Below are 22,581 nucleotides of genomic sequence, written 5' to 3' on the forward strand. Positions count from 1 at the left end.
TGGAAACTCAAAATGGCACAACCCCTTTTGGAAAAAGTGTTTAGGAATTTCTGAAAATGTTAAACATATGCCTAGATATATTCCAGCTAATTTACTCCTAGATATTTACAAAAAAGATACGAAAATTTGTCTATACCAAAATTTGTTGTAGCCCCAAGTGAAAGCAATCTAAAATGTGCATAATAGGTGAATGAATAGCGAATCATGGACTATCTATGCAGTGGATCACTACTCACAATAAGATGACAGAACTACTGAGCCACACATTGATTTGGATAAACCACAAAATACTATGCTAAATCAAAGAAACCAGAAAAAATGAGAACAGAGACTGTCTAAAATATGTCATACTAAATTCTAAGAAATACAAGCAAATTAATAGTGGCAGAAAATAGACCAGTGTTTGCCTAGAAATGCAGGTGGTTGCAGTGAGGTTTGTTTTAGAAGGGAGAGATTCCCACAGGGCATGAGGAAAATTTTAAGGGTGACTGATATATTATACTTTTGTGATAGGTTCGCTTATACAGATGTAGTCAAACATCAAATTATAAATTTTATGTGTGGTTTATTGCATGTGAGTTATACCTCAATAATGCTGTTAAAATCAAATTAAAAAACATTAAAGACAGTATGAAGCAAAGTTGTAGAAGGCAAAAGTATAAAATATAATTGACACATTTACTTTTTAAAAGATTTTTTATGTGGATCATTTTAAAAGTTTTTGTTGAATTGGTTACAATAAATTTAACAGATTTGTTTTCTTCCTTTTATGTTTTGATATTTTGGGCCCAAGTTATATGGGAGCTTAACTCCCTGACCAGGTATCAAACCTGCACTCCCTGCATTGGAAGGTGAAGTGTTGACCACTGAACGACCAGGGAAATCCTGATATGCATATTTTAAATGATATTTTGTGATGCTCATTCATCCCTATGTTGACTATTAAACTTTTGTCTTTCGCACTTTACAATGCTAATTTATATTTTAACACTTCTAGTGAAAGACACATAGTACATTGTGACATGGTCTTTTCACAGTTTGAAATATCCTCCATGAGCCAGAATTATTTTTATTTGACTTCTGTCAGTTGAAGTGGCACTGTCTTTTTAAACCCCAGAAAAATCATCTTCCTTTTCCATTGATACATCTGGAAATAGTTGAAGGAAGGTATTATATACTCTTGAAGCCATCCCTAAGATAAAAATAGACCCAGTTTATTGTGTGATTTTACAAATGATATTCTACCCTATTCATCTCACTTAGGATTCCCTTAAGTTTGTTAGTGTCTCTTGCAAAGTGTAGAATACCAAACAAGAAACATAATCTGGATTTAATACACCTACTCAGAGCACAGGGAGGCTGTAATCTCCTTTCTGTGAAACAGACAGCAGCCTGAGATTGGATTACCATTTTTAGCAACAGTGCCATGCTGTCAGTTCTTATTGAACATGAAGCTAAATAAAACTTCACATTTCACTTTTTCAGTAGAACTGTTATAAATCCTGTTTTTCTACTTTTTACTTATATAAAACCAACTATTTGAACCTAAATGTAGAGATTTATATTTGCTCCTGTGAAATTACACCTTGCCATATGCATCTCATTTCTGCCTAGTGAGATCCTTTTGAATCAGAACCATCTACTATATTTGTAGTTCCTCTTACCTATGGGAGCACACAAATCTCATCATTGTGTTTTATTACATGCATTCCACATCAGCCTTCTGTTCCCCTCTGGCAGCCAATTCACCTTTCACCTGTGCTTCACAATTACAAAAGACATGTAATATTTATCTCCCCATGTACCTTTCTTTGCTGCTGCTGCTGCTAAGTCGCTTCAGTCATGTCCGACTCTGTGAGACCCCATAGACGGCAGCCCACCAGGCTCCCCCTTCCCTGGGATTCTCCAGGCAAGAATACTGGAGTGGGTTGCCATTTCCGTATCCAATACATGAAAGTGAAAAGTGAAAGTGAAGTCACTCAGTCTCCTAGCGACCCCATAGACTGCAGCCTACCAGGCTCCTCTGTCCATGGGATTTTCCAGGCAAGAGTACTGGAGTGGGTTGCCATTGCCTTCTCCGACCTTTCTTTAAGGAATAATTTACTCTCTTTATGGAACTAGAAACTTTAGCAAACTATTCGTCTACCACCAGAGAAAATATGATCTATGCAGGTCAATTTGAATACTCTATTTCCAAGGCAACAGTTATGGGTTAGTGGTGGCATACAAAACCCACACAAGAGCACTCAGAATACTCTGCAAGAGTTTTACACTAGATCAAATGTAAAACACATTTCCTTGGTATTGAGGTTATATTAACCAGGGAAATGTGATCATATATTTAGCATAAAGCTGGAAACCTGTTGGCACTAGGAGAGCATACAACCAACGCATAGTCATGGGAGGAGTTTTGGGGAGAAGAGGCTTGTGACAGCTGATGTGAACTTTGGCACCAACTATAACTAAGGCAAGAGATGATTCTAACATAGACATCACAAAATGGTCAACACCAAAATCAAATTGATTATATTATTTGCAGCAAATGATGGAGAAGCTCTATACAGTCAGCAAAATCAAGACCAGGAGATGACTGTGGCTCAGATCATGAATTCCTTACTGGAAAATTCAGACTTAAATTGAATAAAGTAGGGAAAACCACTAGACCATTCAGGTATGACCTAAAGCAAATTCCTTATGACTATATAGTGGAAGTGACAAATAGATTACAGGGATTAGATCTGATAGACAAAGTGCCTAAAGAGCTATGGATGGAGGTTCATAACACTGTACAGGTGGCAATGATCAAAATCATCCCCAAGTAGAAGAAATGAAAAAGGCAAGTGGTTGTCTGAGGAGACCTTACAGAAGCTGAGAAAAGACGTGAAAGGCAAAGAAAAGGAAATATATAACCATCTGAATGCAGGGCTCCAAAGAATAGCAAGGAAAGATAAGAAAACCTTCCTAAGTGATCAATGAAAAGAAAAAGAGGAAAACAATAGAATGGGAAAGAATAGAGATCTCTTCAAGAAAATTAGGGATAACAAGGGAATATTTCATGCAAAGATGAGCACAATAAAGGACAGAAATGGTATGGACCTAACGGAAGCAGAAGATATTAAGAAAAGGTGGCAAGAATACACAGAAACTATACATAAAAGATCTTAATGACCCAGACAACCATGACGGTGTGATCACTCAACTGGAGTCAGACATTCTGGAATGAGAAGTCAAAAGGGCCTTTACAAGCCCTGTGGCCACTGCTGAGTTTTCCTAATTTGCTGGCATATTGCATGCAATACTTTCACAGCATCACCTTTTAGGATTTGAAGTATTTCAGTGGGAATTCCAAACTAGTGGAGGTGATGGAATTCCCTCTGAGATCCTTCAAATCCTAAAAGGTGATGCTGTGAAAGTATCGCATGGAATATGCCAGCAAATTAGGAAAACTCAGCAGTGGCCACAGGACTGTAAAAGATCAGTTTTCATTTCAATCCCAAAGAAAGGTAATGTCAAAGAAAGTTCCAACTACTGCACAATTGCACTCATCTCACAGGCAAGTAAAGTTATGCTCAAAATTCTCCAAGCTAGGCTTCAACAGTCCATGAACCGAGAACTTCCAGATGTTCAAGGTGGATTTAGAAAAGGCAGAGGAGCCAGAGAACAAATTGTCAACTTCTGTTGGATCATAGAAAAAGCAAGAGAATTCCAGAAAAGCATCTACTTCTGCTTCATCAACACTGCCAAGGCCTTTGACTGTGTAGATCATAACAAACTGTGGAAAAATTTTCAAGAGATGGGAATGCCAGACCACCTTACTTGCCTCCTGAGAAATCTGTATGCAGGTCAAGAAGAAACAGTTAGAACCAGACATGGAACAACCGACTGGTTCAAAATTTGGGAAAAGAATACACCAAGGATATAAATTGTCACCTTGCTCATTTAACTTATATGCAGAATACATCATGCTAAATGCCCAGCTGGATGAAGCACAAGCTGGAGTCAAGATTGCAAGGAGATGCATAAATAACCTCAGATATGTAGATGACACCACACTTATTGCAGAAAGTGAAGAGGAACGAAAGAGCCTCTTGATGAAAGCAAGAGAGGAGAGTGAAAAAGCTGGCTTAAAACTCAACATTCAAAAAACTAAGGTTATGGCATCTGGTCCCGTTACTTCATGACAAATAGATGGGTAAACAATAGAAATCATGAGAGACCTTATTTTCTCGGGCTCCAAAGCACTGCAGATGAAATTAAATTCATGGTGACTGCAGCCATGAAATTAAAAGATGTTTGCTCCTTGAAAGTAAAGCTATGACCAACCTACACAGCAAAGTACAAAGTAGAGACATTACTTTGCCAACAAAGGTCTGTCTAGTCAAAGCTATGGTTTTTCCAGTAGTCAAGTATGAATGTGAGAGTTAGACCATAAAGAAAACTGAGTGCCAAAGAATTGATGCTTTTAAAATGTGGTGTTGGAGAAGACTCTTGAGAGTCCCTTGGACTGCAAAGAGATCCAACCAGTCAAGCCTAAAGGAAATCAGTCCTGAATGTTCATTGGAAGGACTGATCCTGAAGCTGAAATTCCAATATTTTGGCCACCTGATGCGAGGAACTGATTCTTTAGAAAAGTCTCCAGTGCTGGGAAAGATTGAAGGCAGAAGGAGAAGGGGACAACAGAGGATGAGATGTTAGGATGGCATCACTGACTCGATGAACATGAGTGTGAGCAAGGTCCAGGAGATGGTGATGGACAGGAAAGCCTCGCTTGCTGCAATCCATGGAGTCGCAAAGAGTCAGACACGAGTGAACCACTGTACTGACTGACTGATAACTAAAGACATAATGCCTGAAGATCCTTGAAATGTCAGCAAATTAATCTTGTTTTCGTAAGAACTACTTTGAATTGGATATTATATGTTTTTACTTTTTGTTTTTAATAATTAGTAGTAAGAGTAGTAGCTTTTCATTATTAAAATTGCAAGGCAATGGAAAGCAAAATTCATATATACAGATATATAATACACTTGGAGAAGGCAATGACAACCCGCTCCAGGACTCTTGCTGGAAAATCCCATGGACGGAGGAGCCTGGTAGGCTGCAGTCTATGGGGTTGCTAGGAGTTGGACACGACTGAGCTACTTCACTTTCATTTTTCACTTTCATGCATTGGAGAAGGAAATGGCAACCCACTCCAGTGTTCTTGCCTGGAAAATCCCAGGGACGAGGGAGCCTGATGGACTGCCATCTATGGGGTCACACAGAGTCGGACACAACTGAAGTGACTTAACAGCAATAGCAGCATTATACATTATTATAGATATATCTTTAAATATTGCTTCTAAACCCAAGAAGCCCTACATAAACAGGTAAATTTTATTCATTGGTTCTACTCTGTGGAAGAAGACAATTGTTAGATGAGCGGACATTTTCAGTGGTTAATTCTGTGGTTCTACAACCTAAGTTTCTGGGTGAGTTTTGCACATAGCAAAGACTCACTTATAATTTTCCAGCCGTATGGTTTTTGAAAGCAGTTTGCAATAAGTAGAAACCCTACTGCAGATTCTGACCATGATCTTCCTCTGGGCTTGTGATGCATTTGTGATACTCTCAGAGTGCTAGTGGCATCAGAGTCAAGGTCCTCATCAGCACATGATCACAAGGTTGAATAACAGTAACTTACAACCCTGCTGTCTCTCACCTTCAGTAGCGTATTCAGCCAATTACAGGAAATATTCAGGATGCTCTTATAAAATAGGCCTTGTTAGATGATTTTGTCCAAATGTAGGCTAATGTAAGTGTTCTGAACACATTTGAGGTGAACTGGGCTAAGCTATGCTGTTAATTCAGAAGATTGGTGTATTCAATGTATTTTCAATTTACAATATTTTCAACTTTTGATGGGTTTATCAGGACATAATCCCATTGTAAGTCAAGGAAGATCTGTATATTTTCATAATTCCTGGTTTTATATTTAGATCTTTAATCCATCTCAAGTTTATCTTGGTGTATGGTGTTAGGAAGTATTCTAATTTCATTCTTTTACATGTAGTTGTTGAGTTTTCTCAGTACCACTTTTGAAGAGACTGTCTTTTCTCCATTGCATATTCTCACCTCCTTTGTCAAAGGTCAGGTTCCCACATGAGTGTGCATTTATCTCTGGGCTTTCCATCTTGTCCCATTGTCTATATTTTTGTTTTTGTGCCTATACCATACTGTTTAGATGAATGTAGCTTTGTATTATAGTCTTAAGCCTAGAGGGTTCATTTCTCCAGCTCTATTCTTTCTCAAGATTACTTTGGGTATTCAGGGTCTTTTGTGTTTCCATGCGAAATGTGAAAATTTTGCTCTAGTTCTGTGGAAAATGGCGTTAGTAATTTAATAGGGATTGCATTGAATCTGTAGATTGCTTTTGGTAGAATAGAGATTTTCAAAATATTGATTCTTTCAACCAAGGAACATGGAATATCTCTCCATCTGTTTATTTGATTTTTGATTCCTTTCATCAGTGTCTTACAGTTTTCTGTTTACAGATATTTTGTCTCTTTAGGTAGGTTTATTCCTCAGTATTTTATTATTTTTGTTGCAATGGTAAATGGGATTGGCTCCTTAATTTCCCTTTCTGTTTTTTCATTGTTAGTGTATAGGAATGCAAGTGATTTCTGTGTATTGATTTTGTATCCTACTATTTTACTGAGTTTCTTGATAAACTCTAATAATTTTCTGATAGTATCTTTAGGTTTTTCTATGTACAGTATCAGTTCATCTGCAGTGAGAGTCTTCCTTCTCTTTTTTTCCAATCTGTATTCCTTTAATTTCTTCTCAGATTACAGTAAGACTTCCAAAATTTATATTGAATAATGGTGGTACAAGTGGACACTTTTGTCTTCTTCTTAATCTTAAATAAATTAAGATTTCACTTTTCCGCCATTGAGAAGCAGGATGTCTCACCCAAACAACAAGCAAGACAAAAGTACAAACCTAACCATCATCAAACAGACTTTCCACAGATACCCAAAAACATACCACCTCACACAGTCCTGCCCATCAGAGGCAAAAATCTCCCCTCCTCCAACCAAAATGCATGCACAAGTCCCTCCCAACATTAAGTCTACACAAACAACTGGACCAGCCTCACCCATTGAGGGCTGAAACCAAAAGGGAGAAATATTATGGCCTTAAAGTCTGGCCTCAGACTAAAAAGAGACCTCAAACATAGTAAGTTAGAAAAAAAAAAAAAAAGGAAAGAGAAATATTGTGCAAATAAAGGAAAAAGGTAAAAATTCGCAAGACCAAATAAACAAAGAGGAATTAGGTAAGATATTGGAAAAAGTTCAGAGTAATGATAGTAAAGATGATCCAAAACCTCAAAAATAGAATGGAGAAAAGGCAAAAATCAATTAAAATATTTGATAAAGATCTAGAAGAAATAAAGAATAAACAGAGATGAACACAATTACTGAAATTAAAAATACTACAGAAATAATCAATTAGCAGTAGAACTGTGACAGAAGAATGGGTAAGTGAGCTAGAAGATAGAAAGTTGGTCATAACTGCTGAAGAGCAGAATAAAAGTATTTTTCTCATTTCTTGCTTAAGTAAGCCTTTTTTTCTAAAAATAAAATAAATACTCAGAGCTCATTGTTTCTAATTATTTTTAGGCATTTTACTATCTTCTGTTCTCCTGAGGTTAATGGTATCTGTGTCATGGAGACACTCCATAGCAGGATGCTACAGGGCAGCTCTTTCCATCTCTTATTCAGCAACTGGGACAGCTGGGATCAGCTACTCTGGGAGGGTTCACACTATAAACATGGGCCAATACTGCAAGCCCAGCTTCTCCTCCATCCATCTGCTTATGAACAATTCATCAGCACTAGAAGTCACAAAGAATTGAACATGACTGAGTGACTAATACACACACATACCATTTGGTCCTCATGCTTTAAATTGTTGTTCAGCTGCTCGGTCATGCCTGATTCTTTGCAACCTCTTGGACTGAAGCACATCATGCCTCACTGTCCCTCACCAACTCCCGGAGTTTGCCCAAGTTCATGTTCATTGTATCGGTGAGACCCTCCAGCCATCTTATCCTATGACGTCCTCTTCTTCTGCCCTCAATCTTTCCCAGCATCAGGGACGTTTCCAATGAGTCTTCTGTTCATATCAGTTCAGTTCAGTCGCTCAGTCTGTCCGACTCTCCGCGACCCCATGAATCACAGCATGCCAGGCCTCCCTGTCCATCACCAACTCCCGGAGTACACTCAAACTCATGTCCACAGAGTCGGTGATGCCATCCAGCCATCTCATTCTCTGTCGTCCCCTTCTCCTCCCGCCCCCAACCTTTCCCAGCATCAGAGTCTATTCCAGTGAGTCAACTCGTCACATGAGGTGGCCAAAGTATTGCAGTTTCAGCTTTAGCATCAGTCCCACCAATGAACACCCAGGATTGATCTCCTTTAGAATGGACTGGTTGGATCTCCTTGCAGTATAAGGGACTCTCAAGAGTCTTCTCCAACACCACAGTTCAAAAGCATCAGATGATCAAAATACTGGAGCTTCAGATTCAGCATCAGTCTTTTCAGTGAACATTCAGGGCTGATCTCCCTTAATATTGACTGGTTTGATTTCCTTACTGTCCAAGGGACTTTCAGGAGTCTTCTCCAGCACCACAGATTGAAGGCATACATTTTTTGTCATTTTTCCTTGTTTACAGTACAGCCCTCACAACCATACATGACCACTGGGAAGACCATTGACTTCACTATATGGACTTTTGTCATCAGAGTAATGTCTCTGCTTTTCAACACACTGTCTAGGTTTGTCATCGTTTTCCTGCCAAGAAGCAACTATCTTCTGATTTCATGGCTGCAGTCACCATCTGCAGTGATTTTGAAGCCCAAGAAGAGGAAATCTGTCACTACTCCCATCATTTCGTCTTCTATTTGACATGAAGTAATGGGGCCATGATCTAAGTTTTTTAACATTTAGTTTTAAGCTGGCTATTTCACTCTCCTCCCTTACCTTCATCAAGAGGCTCTTTAGTTCCTCTTCACTTTCTGCCATTAAAGTACATGTCTGCAGTTGTTAATGCTTCTCCAGCCTATCTTGATTCTTGCTTTAGCACATCCAGCTTGGCATTTCTCATAATGTGCTCAGTGTAAAGGTTAAACCAACAGAGTAACTTCAGACAGCTCTGCTGTACTCCTTTCTCAGTCTTGAACCAATCAGTTGTTCTAAACAGGGTTCTAACTGTTGCTTCTTTACCTGCATACAGGTTTCTCAGGAGATAAGTAAGATGGTCTGGTATTACCATCTCTCTGAGAGACTTCCACAGTTTGTCATGATCCACAGAGTCAAAGGGTTTAGTATAATCAATGAAACAGAGATAAATGTTTTTCTCTGAAACTCCCTTGCTTTCTCTATAATTCAACAAATGTTGGAAATTTTATCTCTAGTTCCTGTTCTTTTTCTAAACCTAGCTTGGACATCTGGAAGTTCTTGGTTCACACAAGGCTGAATCCTAGCAGGCAAGATTTTAAGTATGACCTTACTAGCATGGGAGATGAATTCCATTGTCTGATGGTTATCACATTCTTTGGTACTGAAGAACATTGGTTTGTATACTTACTCATAAGTGAAAACATCTGTTTGTATGCCCACTCATAAGAAAGTCTTTCTTATGAAGCTTGAAACATTATTTAAATTCAATAAAGAAGGTAACTTAATATAAATGAAAATGCAGTTCAACTCTTTCCTCCATGTCAATGGAAAAGACAGAGCTAGTCTTAGCAGCTTATAATCAGGATTCTGTTGATTGATCATGTTGACAACATGCATGAAGTACCTGAATCATATAGTAGGTTCTACACACATACTCTGCCTACACTTATCTGCAAGTCTTGGGTGTATGAACTCATTTTTCTTATTTTACATCTAAGTATAAAATGGGGCTCAGAAATTTAAGTGAGCTGTCCAGGACCATCTGGTTTGTTTCAAATCTAGGATTTATATTTTATATTTAAGTTTGGTGCCATCCAGAACTGTGTACGTTTTCACCAGTAGAGAAACACCATCAGAGTTTTTGGGAGATATTTCTGACTTAGGATAAATACCCACAGTAAAAAAAAAAATGAAAGTTTACCTGATACTAAACTCTCTTTCCACTATATTGTGCTAACTATGACTATCTATATTTGGGAGCCCAAATATTTTGAACTTAAAGAATTAACTTTAACTATGCAAATTCACAAAAGAATGTAATATTCTCTAGATCCAAATCTGTGTCATTTTCATATAATAGCCCATTGGAAATTTCATATTTAATCACACACGTGGATAGATGGGCCCTTCCCTGGTAGCTCAGTGGTAAAAAATCTGTCCGCAATGCAGGATACCCAGGTTCAATCCCTGGGTCAGGAAGATCCCCTGGAGGAGGGCATGACAACCCATTCCAGTGTTGTGGATAATCCCATGGACAAAGCCTGGTAGGCTACAGTCCATAGGGTTGCAAACTGTAGTACATGACTGAAGCGACTGAGCACAGCACATAGATAGATGGATGTTTGGATGGATAGATTTTTACTTCCAGCCTTTGGTGCTTAGTAAATATATGGATGTGAGAGTTGGACTAAAGAAAGCTGATCACCGAAGAATTGATGTTTTTGAACTGTGGTGTTGGAGAAGACTCTTGAGAGTCCCTTGGACTGCAAGGAGTTCCAACCAGTCCATTCTAAAGGAGATCAATCCTGGGTGTTCATTGGAAGGACTGATGCTAAAGCTGAAACTCCAATACTTTGGCTATCTCATGTGACGAGTTGACCCACTGGAAAAGCCTCTGATGCTGGGAAGGATTGGGGGCAGGAGGAGAAGGGGACGACAGAGAAGGAGATGGCTGGATGACATCACCGACTCGATGGACGTGAGTTTGAGTGAACTCCGGGAGTTGGTGATGGACAGGGAGGCCTGGCGTGCTGTGATTCATGGGTTCGCAAAGAGTTGGACACGACTGAGCAACTAAACTGAACTGAACTGAACTGAAAATTAAGAAATTATGCCTTACCATCCTGCCTATACAAATATAATATTATGCAAATCATTTTCAACTTGTCTGATGAGAAAACATGAAAGAAAAATAACAAAGAGAAAACTGTCATCTCTTTTATGCATAAATATAATTTAAATTGATGTGATAGTCAAAACTTATTCCTTAATGATTAGCACATTACACTAGACTTAAGTTGAATTAATTAGTTTGCTCTACTTATTACAAATATAATTTCTCATATTACTTTTAATGATATTTTTAGGTTGTTAAATTGCCAGTGAATGTAGAACTTGAAATAACAACATTCTTTCAAAATGTTAATTTTGCCGATTATGAAGGGAAATATTACACTGTGTAAAGAACATGGGACTTGAAGTCTAAAGACCATGGATCAAATCCTGAATCTGACATTTACTCAATTATTTGCTAAAGTATTTCATTTCTATGACTTAGCTTTTTTCTTTATTGAAATTGCGAGAAACAATATTTCTAAAATGAGATAATGAAAGTACTTCAGAAGCTCTAAAGTATTCCAAAATGAAAAAAGTTCCTTGTGATTATTTGTTACCTAGAAATAATTAAGCTGATGTTTAGTTTAGATGTTATTGAAATAAAATCAGAAATGACTTTCTGTAATCATTTTATATCCAATATGATTTAGGTTCATGTGTCCATATGTAAGTAATTTGAAGCCAATTGGATAACTGGTAACTTCTGAAACAAAAAGAAAAATTAGCGAAACAGCTAGTATGAAATAAAAACAACTTTTAGTGGGATGGATTTTTAAGAGATTGAAGTATAAAATGCCTAAAATTAATTATGGTGTTTCCTTTAAACCCTTCTAAGAAGAATTGATATTTCACTTATAAATTTATAATAATTACTAATATTTATTGAGCTCTTTTTCAATCAATGTTATAATAATTTTGACACATATATTTCTTTACATCCTAGACCAACTCTATGTGTAAATATAAATTGTTATAATCCTCATTTTATAGATGAAGAAAGAGATAAGGTAATTTATATGTGGAAGTAAGTGTGTGTGAAATCACTCAGTCATATCCAACTCTTTGAGACCCCATGGAATTCTGCAGGCCAGAATACTGGAGTGGGTAGCCTTCCCCTTCTCTAGGGGATCTTCCCAACCCAGGGATCCAGCCCAGGTCTCCCACATTGCAGGTGGATTCTTTACCAGCTGAGCCACAAGGGAAGCATGTGGAAGTAAATAGTATTAATAATCAACACTTACTGAGAATTTATATCATAGGCTATTTTGAGCACTATATAATATTCAGTTCTCACCACAATACTATGAAGTAGGCACTATTAGTATTTCCATTTTATAGCTGTGGCCCATAAGATTATAGTTTTCTGAATTCACATACTTTGTAATTGATCATCTGGCCCCAGAGCCCTCACTTGAACACAGTTCCTCATCCATCTTACCGCTAGAAAGTGATGACATCAGGGTAGAAGCTGGGCAGGCTGCTCTGTGCTTAGTGTTATTCACCACCCCACCATGTGTATCTATGAAGGCCTCCTGACAGAGATGAGCCTCTGTTCTCTGGAGGTGGGATTTGTGCATGCTCAGTCGTGTCTGACTCTGTGACCCTATAGATTGTAGCCCACCAGGTTCCTCTGCTCATGGGCAAGGATACTGGGGTGAGTTGTTATTTCCTCCTCTAGGGGATATTCCAAGCTCAGGGGTCAAATCTATTGTCTCCTGCATTGGCAGGAAGATTCTTTACCACTGAACCACATGGGGAGTTCCCACTCTCTAGGGCATCACAGCAAATGGGAGACTGACTTGTTGAGAACATTTACTCTCCCTCTATGTTGTAAGACTTTTGCACCATGCATTTTGTGTAAGTTCGAGTACTTTGGTCCTTTGCTATTTGAGTTTTACTTTCAGTGATTCTTAAATTCCTATACATATCTGTCTTTACTGTTTTCCTTATCATAGTCATCTCGAGCATTTCTGGAATTGTGTTACTTGGGAGGCTCTGTGTGGGCATGGTGTACTCATGTTATTCCATCTAGTTCTGCCCCCGAACAGTGAAGGAGAGGTGTGAGCAGAAGAGGCAGAAAGCACGCTATACCTCCACTGTTTCTCTCTAGTTGCAGGACAAAGATCACAGTCCTCATAGATTCTAACCTGGCAGCAGCAGACTGTAGGCAGAGTGATGGCAGACACAGACACTGGTGCTGGGAGTTACTTATCAACCAGGTCCACTGGTGAAGTCTGCACCATGTGCAGGTAAGAGGTCTGGGGTTCAGTGAGGATCAGTGATGTGACTGAGTCAGGTTAAGGCAGGATAAGCTCAGGAACAGAAGTCCCTGTACTTTGCTGCAACCTGCCAGGATAACCCTGCTAGCCACCAGGATTCTTGGCCTTCCCCAATCAATGGAAATTGACTGGAGAGCAGAGAAGCAGTTTATGCAAGGCCTGATAATTAGGGCTCCTGTTGTGGCAGAAGGGAGGGAGCACAAACACATTCCATTGTTGGCTCCCAGGGGGAAGGTGAGCTGGTTCCTTATATGGGCTAATGGTTGGGATGTGTCCAGGGGTGGGGCCAGAAGGGTGGTTTAGGTGGTTTGCCTACCTATCAGGTGGTGTTATGTGCAGGGGGCATATAGAGTACCTTGCTTTTGTTCTGGACTCTTCAGAAGTGGCAGTTGGGGTTTTGGTTTCTTTTGTATCTTTTATGTTCAGGTATATACAGGAAGTTATTCTGAAACACATTCAGCTAAGTGTAAGTTTTGTGGTTTTTGTTTCCCTCAGGGAAGGTTATTATCAAATATTTAACATATTTAATGTACACATTTTTATAAGTTTAGACATATATCCCTCACCACAATCAAGGTATTGAATATACTGATCATTCCCAGAAATTTCCTTGGGCTGTTCAGTGTTATACCTGTTGGCCTGCAGCCACAGTGGCTGTTGAGGAGGTCAGTAACTTTGTAAAATAAGAAAGCCTGTGGGATTTGTTAAGTCCCAGATCTTCACTTCTTCCTTTTGTAATTCAATGTTAGAAAAATTTCTTTGAAAAATTATGTCCACTGTTAGGAAATAGAATCAGGAAAACTCAATGTAAAGAAAGGTGTGTTAATCTGGCCTGAAGTCCTGAGCTCAAGAGCAGCTCTCCACAGCTTCCTGTAAACAAATCTGCTGAAGCATAGAGGCTTAAGACAGTAGTCACTTAGTTCTCCAATGTGTCTCAGCAGATGGTTGATCCTCATTTGGGCCACCATGACCCTCCCCTAGACTTACTGTTTTTGCCTTGGAGGATATTCATTTGCCCAGCTGCAGGTTTGTTATTCTCATTTTACAGAGGAGAAAACAGTGTGGTGGATAAAGAATTTTGACCTGCCCAGACAATGCAGCTAATAGTGTAGTCAGAGCACAGTACAATCAGAACCAATTCTGATTCTTGTCTCAAAACTGTTCTGTCCACTTCATGTGATGTTAGTCTCCTTTTCTCAGTTTTTCTGCTACTGGTCAAACCAACATCATCCTGGCTATTCAAACATTCTCATCCACCCTGTATTTACTGAGAGTGCACTAATGCCAGGCATAGTGCTGGGTGCTGGGAAGGCAGTGTTGAATAGTCCAGAAGAGACTCCACTCTCCTGGAGTTTGTAGTCTAATAGGGGGAGGTGCGGTCAGGAGATGGACCTTGATTTCATAACATAAGTAAGAATAACAAACAAACAAATGACAACAACCACTTGGTATTATTTATAAGACTATGGTTAGTCATTTGGTTCTTCTGATCTGGGCCAGATGTGAATGATCTTACAATGGGCTTCCCATGTTTTTCTGATGGGTTGGCTAGGGACTAGCTCATCCTGGAGATCTCAACTCACTAGAGAGTCTGATGGTGGGGTGACATGCCTTTCTTCATTCAGCTGCTGGCCTGCGTGAGTTCAGATGGCAGCAACAGGATTCTAAGAGAATGAAAAGAAGACTGCTAGGCCCTCAGAGACTTAGGTTTAGAATTGCTGTAGCAAAACTATGACCATCTTCTTTTGCTCAAAGCAGGAGAGGAGACCATCCCAGATTAAGAGATGGAAGAAGAAACTCATTTCAAGCTCGGAGGAACTGTAAAGCCCCACATCAAATGATAAAATATTTGGGAAGAGTAGGGAATTGTGCCTTTTTTTTTTTTTTTAAGCATCTTATTATAGTGGATGTGACTTAGGAACAATATCTGTGCAAGTCCCTTTGGAATAAAAAGCTTTAACCTCAGGAAATAAAATATGTGAAGCAAAGAGAAATCTGTGAAAATGACTTTGCAGGGAGAATTTTCAGCAATGCCCCCAGTGAAGATTTGGCGAGGCAAAAACAGTGAAATGACACTCCAATTTCCTCTTCACCTGGTACTTTGTGAAGTACCAGGGGCAATATGATTGACCATTTTTTGGTTGAACAGTTTTGAGTTCTTTGGATAATTCAAGTTCAAAGAGGACTTCCTGAGATCTGGATGTCCTGATATCATTTGAGAGAGATGCTGGAGCAATTAATCTGAGAGACAAAGCGTTTTCACAATATTCACACCCCACAGTTGGCACAGCTGCTTATGTTGGTAACAACAGTATTTGAGATTTGGGCATTTGTCAGTGAGTCTCCCTTGAGATTATAACTGAGCCCCACATTCTCTTATCATATCCTCTTTTCTATCACAAAATGTTTATTATCCCTTCATTCCTATTTGTAAAACCATTCCTAATGGTTTTAGCATTAACTCATAAATATTATTCAGTAAAGTTGACAGAACCTATTTAACTATATTTAAGTTGTTCAATCTTAAAATTGGATTAAGTCCTCTGTATTCTCTACTAACAGGGCTTACCATGTGGCTCAGTGGGTAAAGAATCTGCCTACAGTACAGGAGATGCCAGAGACTCAGGTTCGATCCCTGGGTTGGGAAGATCCCCTGGAGGAGGACACGGCAACCCACTCAAGTATTCTTGCCTGGAGAATCCAATGGACAGAGGAGCCTGGTGGGCTACAGTCCATGGGAGTAAAGAGTTGGGCATGACTGAGTGTCTGAGCATGCACACATGCATCCTCTCCTAACGAATATGTGGAATCTAGAAACACGATATAGATGAACCTAGTGCTAGAGCAAGAGACACAGACATAGAGAAAGGATGTCTGGACATGATAAGGGGGTCAACAGGGGAAGGCGGAGACAGCTCGTGAGAGCCTGCTATATAGCACAGCGAGTTCAGCTCGGTACTGTGTCACGATCTAGAGGGATGGGATGAGGGGGGAGTGAGAGGGAGGTTCAAGAGGGAGAGGATGTATGTGTACGATGGCTGATTCACAACCTTGCACAGCAGAAACGAATGCAAAATTGTAAAGCAACTCTACCCCAATAAAGGATTTAAATTGCAAAAAACAATGAAGTCTATATTAATTTTACATTTTGTATTTTACCAAGGCACAAAGTAATGTTAACAGATTACAGTTACGTTTGACTGAGGGCCAAAGTAATTTTTTTTAAGGTATATGAACAGTTCCTAAAACTAATAAAAAGCTAAAGTAACGTGAAGTGGAGTACATGTCTACTTTGTAGTTTTAATACTTTAAAAATTATTTTATGAAAGTAGTACATATTCGGAGAAGGCAATGGCAAGCCACTCCAGTACTCTTGCCTAGAAAATCCCATGGATGGAGGAGCCTGGTAGGCTGCAGTCCGTGGGGTCGTTAAGGGTTGGACACGACTGAGCGACTTCACTTTCACTTTTCACTTTCACATTGGAGAAGGAAATGGCAACCCATTCCAGTGTTCTTGCCTGGAGAATCCCAGGGACGGGGGAGCCTGGTGGACTTCCGTCTATGGGGTCACACAGAGTCGGACACGACTGAAGTGACTTAGCAGCAGCAGAAACCTTTATAGAGAATATTTTATTTTCTAAAAAGTGTATTTGTGTCAGAGTAACTCCCTAGGATCTCTTATATGTATATGTGAGCTGTGGGGCTAGTTCTGGATGATAGACATGGTGGTGAAGAACACACCTCACATTCTGGTCAAGCCAGCTAAGAGTTGGTGCAGCTCCCCCACCTCTCCTTCTGAGCCACAGTGACCTCAGAGATCACATGTGCCACCGCCGAGGGCTTCAGGAGGAAGGAGGGCTCCCTGACCTGCAGCAGTCTCTATGTGTGTGAGTAATCGAAGATTAAAACTCTGTCTTGGACTCCAAAATGGGCAATCCTATCTTGGCAAAAAGCCATTTCACAAAAGTGTGATCATTCTACATATCAACCTTGTATTTTGGCTATTGTCACTGAGCATTATATACAAATGCATTCAGTGAGCTACACACTATATAACACACATCTACCATATGTACTAATATATATCTCTTGTTAGAAAACATACTTCAAATAATAATTTAAATAGCCATAAGTTGTGTGTGTATATATATATATACACACACAATAGAATAATATATGTAGTAGTAATAATAATAGTAAACTAATGTATATGTTATTCATGATCATTTAAATTATTATTTTACTACTATTATAAATTACTGCTATTTATATGTATGTATGTATACCTGTATGTATACATATAAATAGCATAATCATGTATGTATTATTTATATATATATATATCCTATTTTATTGCAAGCAATTCAAGCATACATATGTGCAGTTCAGTTCAGTTCAGTCACTCAGGTGTGTCCGACTCTTTGCGACCCCATGAATCACAGCATGCCAGACCTCCCTGTCCATCACCAACTCCCAGAGTTCACTCAAACTCATGTCCATATATATGATACATACATTCTATTATTGAGTGTATAAGTGGATGCATTTTATGTCAGACTACATAATCATATCCTCTGAAGCTAGGAATTCCATGCTTAGTTTCCCTTTTCCTGCAGAATTATTGTATTTTTTAATGTTTCCTAAGGATGCCAAAGTGAGTTTCACATGTATTGTATAGTCTTCTTTATTAATTCAAACTATCCCAACCACAGTCCTCAAAGTCAGTTGAAAGCTCTTCATCATTTTTGAGTGATGCTGTAATAGATGTTCAAAACAAAATGTCACTTTGTTTTTGTGGATAATTAAATTATGTGATACTTTTTCCAATTCAGAGTGTAAAATACTGTATTTTACTTGGCACACTACTGCAGGTGCAAAAATTTTATTATCTTATTTATTAATTTGATTTTTTTTTTTTAAATATACCATTCATTTAATCAAAAAGAAACTGAGCAGATATGAGGTAGTCTAGGGCACACATTCATTTTTAAAATAAACCTGATAAAGCTAGACATCTAAAGCTACTCTTCCTCTAAGAATGAGTATCTTCCATCTCCGTCAGAATCAAACTCTCTCAAATGCTCTGGTTCTGGCATAACAGAATCTAAGGAGTTCCTGATTTCCTGGCAAGTCAGTTTCCCATCCACATCACAGTCAGTGTTATGGAGTAAGTTCTGAAGATCTTCGATACTAGAAATTACTGATAAGGGGACGGGTCTTACCTGGGCAGATTTCTCAATCTGATCTCCAAGAAACTGTGGGAATTTTGGCAACGCTGAGGTCTTTGACCTGAAACCCTGTACTTGCTCTTCATTTGGTAGTCTCTGGAGGCCTGCTGCTCTCTGGTTTCTCTGTGAGAGCACTGATTAGCTACAGTTTCTCTCTGAGCTTGAATACCTGAGAATCTGAACTATCTTCTTTCTTTGTTGTTGCTGTTCAGTCACCCACTGGTGTCTTTTTGTGACTCCCTGGACTGCAGCAGCACATCAGGCCTCCCTGTCCCTTACCATCTCCCAGAGTTTGCCCAGGTTCATGTCCATTGCATTGGTGATGCTATCTGACCATCCCATCCTCTGATGCCCTCTTCTTTATTTAAACCCTAGGATTTTACAAAGTCTTTTCTGCTGGTCATTTGATGCAAAGACTCTTTTTGGAGAGATTGCTCTATCATTCACCATGCTGGAGGACAGGTTCACTTGCTTTTCTACCTTGCTTATAGCAAGCAGAACTCTTTCTATCAAGTTGACTCTCTGGGTAAGATTATTAACTGCCTCATTTATTCCCTCAGGTTTAAGATACTTCCATCTCTGGTACTTCCCTGGGACACTGTTTACCTCCTCTAAAAAACTATGGAGGTACAGGATATCTTGTTTCAAATTTGTACTGTCTGTTTTATTGTCAAGTTCAAATATAGCTGGAAGTGATGGAATGATCTGGTTGCTTCTATTGGTCTCCTTTAAGGCATGCTGATTAATGCCACTCTGCAGTAAATTCATGGTTTTCTTGTATTCATCCACAGTCTTCTGTATTGCCTCCACAGAAAGACAGATGTTGTTTAAAGTGTTACCAATATAAGTTACACTCTTCTGAAGTCCCTCTACAGTGGCAGGCAAGCTAATTAAGTCTGCAGCTAACTTGACATTGGCTTTGAGGTGGTTTATTGTGGAAGTCAACAGAGAAATCTGCTAATTCATTTCTGTGATGTTTATCCAGATTTTGTTCAACCCCAGCTCTTCAGATTCAATCTTCTTAAGTTGTTTTTGTTTGCTAAATAGTTCTCAAGTATTGGAACTTCTTGGAATAGTTTTTCTGATTAGATTCCATTGTTCTAGACATTTCCTTGCTGTTGTCATCTAGCTGCTCAGTCATGCCTGACTCTTTGCACCCCACGGATTGCAGGACGCTAGGCTTCCCTGTCCTCCATCATCTCCTGGAGCTTCCTCACACTCATGTCCATCGAGTAAATAATGCCATCCAAACAACTCTTCCTTTGTTGTCCCCTTCTCCTCATGTCTTCAATCTTTCCCAACATCAGGGTCTTTTCTAATGAGTTGGTTCTTTGCATCAGGTGGCCAAAGTATTGGAGCTTAAGCTTCAGCAGCAGTCCTGTCAATGAATATTCAGGATTGATTTCCTTTAGGATTGACTGGTTTGATCTCCTTGGAGTCCAAGGGACTGCAAGAGTCTTCTCCAACACCACAGTTCAAAAACATCAATTCTTTGGCACTCAGTCTTCTTTATGGTCCAACTCTCATATCCATACATGACTACTGGAAAAACCATAACTTTGACTATACAGACCTTTGTTGACAAAGTAATGTCTCTGTTCTGTAATGTGCTGTTTAAGTTGGTCATAGTTTTTCTTCCAAGGACAAAACGTCTTTTCATTTCATGTTTTCAGTCACCATCTACAATGATTTTGGAGTCCAAGAAAATAAAGTCTTTCACTGTTTCCATTGTTTCCCCATCTATTTGCTATGAAGTGATCCTGGAGTGGAAAATCAAGTGGGCTTTAGGAAGCATCACTACGAACAAAGCTAGTGGAGGTGATGGGATATCAGCTGAGCTTTTTCAAATCCTAAAAGATGATGCTGTGAAAGTGCTGCACACAATATGCCAGCAAATTTTAACCATAACAGTGACCACAGGACTGGAAAAGGTCAGTTTTCATTCAAATCCCAAAGAAAGGCAACAACAAAGTGTTCAAACTACCACACAATTCCACTCATTTCACATGCTAGCGAAGTAATTTTCAAAATTCTTCAAGCTAGGCTATAACAGTACTTGAACCTAGAACTTCCAGGTGTTCAAGTTGGATTTAGAACAAGCCAAGGAACCAGAGATCAAATTGCCAACATCCACCGGAGCATAGAAACAGCAAGATAATTCCAGAAGAACATCTACTTCTGCTTCACTGACTATGCTAAGGCCTTTGACTGTGTAGACCACAACAAACTGTAGAAAACTCTTAAAAGGATGGGAATACCAGGCCACCTTACCAGGTTCTTGAGAATTCTGTATGCGGAGCAATTTGCATCGACACCAAGCCAACACAGGCCAAGACACAGGTGACAAGGATGACAAAAGCACAGAGGGGATACCAGATCTTGAAGTATCATAAATAGTCTCCCTTGACAAGGCAAGAGCGATTCCAGCTGCACCAAATTCCTCTTCCTCCTCTAGAATCAGAGTTAGGAGCCTCAGTGCAAAGCAGGCATTGGTCTGAGCCTTTCTTCAGCTTCTTTTCTCACTTGTCCCCAGCCAAATCTGTCAAAGCATTGAGCTTTGCGCTTTTTCATCTTCTTGTGTGCGGTAAGTAACTCCTGTAACTCCTGAGGTGCCAGGTTCTACCAGACATCCACTTCTCTTGCATCCTTGGAGCTGTCTTCCAGGGTGAGAAATCCTGGGTCAGAGCCCTTCTGGCCAGTCCCACTGGGACTGCCCAGATCTGGTGGGACCTGGAAGTTGGAGTCCAGAGGGAACTGAAACGCCCATGGGTGGGGATAATCTCTCAAAGATAGCCAGGGAGCTGATGATCCAAACTGATAAAGCCCTAGGCATGGAGTGTCAGTTACTTAGGATATTGGGGAGGGGGGCAACCTTTTTCTCAAAGATGAAAAGTCTAGTCAAGAATGACAGTTTCTGAACCTTGGTCAGGGGACATTATTTCTAAGAGTACTCTGAGCTGGGGAAGGGCACACAGATAGGTGTTTTGGACTTCCAGGCAGGATTTCCAATGGAGAGAAACAAGGAAACTTGTTCTTGAATGGGAGGAGGGGGGATGCAGAGTGAAGCTTTGGGAATGTGCTGGTCCTTCCCTAGCAGTCAGCAGGAGGGGGCTCCCTACCACTAAAATCCAGGCAAAGAAAGCACCCAAGTCTGAGGTGATCACCATCCTCCCACCTCAATCCTGAGTGTGAAGGGAGCCAAGGAACACCCAGAGCCTGGCCTAGAGGATTGGGCCTGACAGGAGTGAGTTCCAAGCCTGGGGAGACCCCAGTCCTATAGTATGGGACTGGGAGTGCAGTGAGGAGGGGAGATGGCAGCTTAGTCCGCCTGAAGCACCTGCTCCAAGAATTTGAGTAGCTCCAGCTCAGGTGACTCTGAGCAATTCACATGCGGGTCCTCAACTCCAGCTGCAGCTCTGGTCTGCTCTCAGGCTATGGCCTCAGATGCTCCCAATCCATTGATGGCAGGGGCAGCAGTGGTCGTGGGCTCCAGACCTGCGCCAGCTGCTCTATTCTCAGCTTCCTTCTTCTTTAGGAGTGGCTGCGGGTCTGTTTCCTTTTTTTTTTTCTTCTTTCTTTCTTAACGTTTACTTATTTGTTTATTTGGGGTTTGTTGGAAAATCCCAGGGACGGCAGAGCCTGGTGGGCTGCCGTCTATGGGGTCGCACAGAGTCAGACACAACTGAAGCGACGTAGCAGCAGCAGCAACAGCAGAGCGCACAGACGTGAGGCCGGGCTCCGAGCGCGCAGGCGAGACGCCGGGCTCCGCGACGGACCACGCGCAGAGGCATGTCCGAGATGAGCTACCCCACGTCCGAGGTAAGGGGCAGCAGCCGAGAGGAGCTACCCCTCACCGGAGGTCAGGGGCGGCGGCCAAGAGGAGCTACCTCATGTGCAAGTGGCCGTGGATGCCCCGGCGCAGGAAGGTCGAGAGGAGCTACTCCATGATCAAGATCAGGAGGGGTGACCTTGAGGAGATAACCCTCGTCCAAGGTAAGGTGCAGCAGCTGGGCTTT

General features: G+C 40.2%; 1 pseudogene; it reads right to left on the reverse strand.

Moving 5' to 3' along the window:
• Window positions 1–18,358: 18,358 nt before the first annotated feature.
• On the reverse strand, window positions 18,359–22,356 carry LOC129543378 (EF-hand calcium-binding domain-containing protein 14-like; annotated as a pseudogene).
• Between the last annotated feature and the right edge of the window lie 225 nt (window positions 22,357–22,581).

The sequence above is a fragment of the Moschus berezovskii genome, chromosome 23 (genome assembly GCF_049115385.1).
Source record: "Moschus berezovskii isolate FMDL1 chromosome 23, NW_MosBer_1.0, whole genome shotgun sequence".
NCBI lineage: Eukaryota > Metazoa > Chordata > Mammalia > Artiodactyla > Moschidae > Moschus > Moschus berezovskii.